The following is a 2,207-nucleotide window of genomic DNA, read 5'->3' on the forward strand; positions in this document are numbered from 1 at the left end:
TGTTCATCTGTACGTCCGTCCGTCTGTCTGTCCATCTGTCTGTCTGTCTGTCTGTTCATCTGTCTGTTCATCTGTACATCTGTCTGTCTGTCTGTCTGTCCATCTGTACATCTGTCTGTCTGTCTATCTGTACATCTGTCTGTCTGTCTGTCTGTCTGTCTGTCTGTCTGTCTGTATATCTGTCCATCCATCTGTCTGTCTGTATATCTGTCCGTCTATCCGTCTGTCTGTCTGTCTGTCTGTATATCTGTCTGTACATCTATCTGTCTGTCTATCTGTCTTTACATCTGTCTGTCTATCTGTCTCTGTCTGTATGTCTGTCTGTATATCTGTCTGTACATCTGTCTGTCTCTGTACATCTGTCTGTACATCTGTCTGGCTGTCTGTCTATCTATCTGTACATCTGTCTGTCTGTCTGTCTATCTATCTATCTGTCTGTATATCTGTCCATCCATCTGTCTGTCTGTACGTCTGTCTGTCTGTCTGTCTGTATATATGTCTGTGTCTATTTCTGTCCATCTGTCTGTCCGTCTGTCTGTCCGCCTATCTGTCTGTCCGACCGTCCGTCCATCTGTCTGTCCATCTATCTGTCTGTCCATCTATCTCTAGATAGATAGATAGACAGATAGCTGTATATACAGTGGTGTGAAAAAGTGTTGGCCCCCTTCCTGATTTCTTATTTTTTTGCATGTTTGTCACACTTTAATGTTTCAGATCATCAAACAAATTTAAATAATAGTCAAAGATAACACAAGTAAACACAACATGCAGTTTTTAAATGAAGGTTTTTATTATTAAGGGAAAACAAAATCTACATGGCCAAAACAGGAAGGGGGCCAACACTTTTTCACACCACTGTATATGCTATGCATTTTGTAAGATGTATTTTAGATATATTTAGATCTATATAGTTATATACTGTATATGAAATAAAGTAGGTCGACTTCTCAACTGTGTTACCTTCACATGCAATTATATTATATACTTTATATTCAAGAATCCAAATTCACTATAAATCTGTAGGATTGAAAAGCTTATAATAGATAGAATAGAAGATAGAAAGGTGGCGGGCAACTCAGTTTTCGCAGTTTTGATGTTATCTCAGACCTTTGCTAAATGAAATGCACAGTCTATTTGAATATGCAGCAGATATCCTGTCACTATGCATCAATATGTGAATTAAAGGAGTAGTTCACTTAAAAATTAAAGGTATTCGTTCATTCACCTTCAAAGCTGTGTGTTTTTCTTTCTTCCTTGGGACACAAAAAGATAACATTTTGTGTAGTTCTCTTTGTGTTGTTCTCATGCAATGGAAGTAAATGGTGAACAGAGGCTCCAAAGCTACTGAGAACAATAAGTTTCAGTCAAATTTCAGTCTGTTCCTCTCACAGAGTTATCATATAGCGTCAGAAGACTTGGAATAGAGTGTATGAGACTTCATTTTGTGTTCCACAGAAGCACATTAATAATGACATTTTTCAAATACACACTGAATACAAAATACACAATGATAATGATGTGGCAGAATCTACAATCCTGAGAAAAGGTTGCCACAGATTCCTGCTGATCAAATTCTAATTAGAGATTAAGACAAAATCTTGACTGCCGGTGGGCAGGTTTAATCTTCAAACACACGAGACACTGACCACAAACTAAAAAGCCGCACCGCTTCACTTGCGCCGGGTCAAAGCCAGTCACTGCGTACCAATGATCAAAAATCTCCACATCCCATTAGCTAGAACTCTCAGTGGGGTAACCCAATTAAATCAATTCCATTTAATCAGAGTGGGACGCATGAGCTGAGGGGGTGTGGCTTCCCTGACAGTCGAGTCGCATGTAATCCCACCGCTTAATCACCAGAGCTGCATCCACTGAGAAACGCTAATTGGAGTGTGATGGAATTCCACTGATTCAACTGGAAAGTGTTGCAAATCGATCGACCTCTTAGATCTGAAATTTGTAAAAGGTCTTGCATGGGTCATGTGACCAGACTCAATTTCTGCTATAAATTAAAAGTATACAAAAATATATTATAAAAATGTAGTATCTTTTTGACAGGCAAGAGGGTGTAAAGATATAAAACAGGATTCTTTTGAGATATTGCGGTACCTTGGGTCTGTGCTGGATGACGATGCTCATCACAGACTAATGAGATCTTTGGAGTATACTCAGGTGCGCCTGCAAAGACAAAGAGAACATGATCAGTA

The 2,207-nt window shown here is 39.0% G+C and overlaps 1 protein-coding gene across 1 annotated transcript in view; it reads right to left on the bottom strand.

The window, feature by feature from the left end:
• LOC107697176 (kelch-like protein 29) overlaps positions 1–2,207 on the bottom strand; it is a 296,880-nt gene that overhangs the window by 272,968 nt on the left and 21,705 nt on the right. Inside the window, exon 2 of the mRNA XM_016497849.1 lies at positions 2,110–2,178. The gene's annotated coding sequence lies outside the window, so the exon portion shown is untranslated. The remainder of the gene's footprint in view (positions 1–2,109; positions 2,179–2,207) is intronic.

This window comes from Sinocyclocheilus anshuiensis, unplaced genomic scaffold, assembly GCF_001515605.1.
Source record: "Sinocyclocheilus anshuiensis isolate Anshui unplaced genomic scaffold, SAMN03320099.WGS_v1.1 scaffold38, whole genome shotgun sequence".
Lineage (NCBI taxonomy): Eukaryota > Metazoa > Chordata > Actinopteri > Cypriniformes > Cyprinidae > Sinocyclocheilus > Sinocyclocheilus anshuiensis.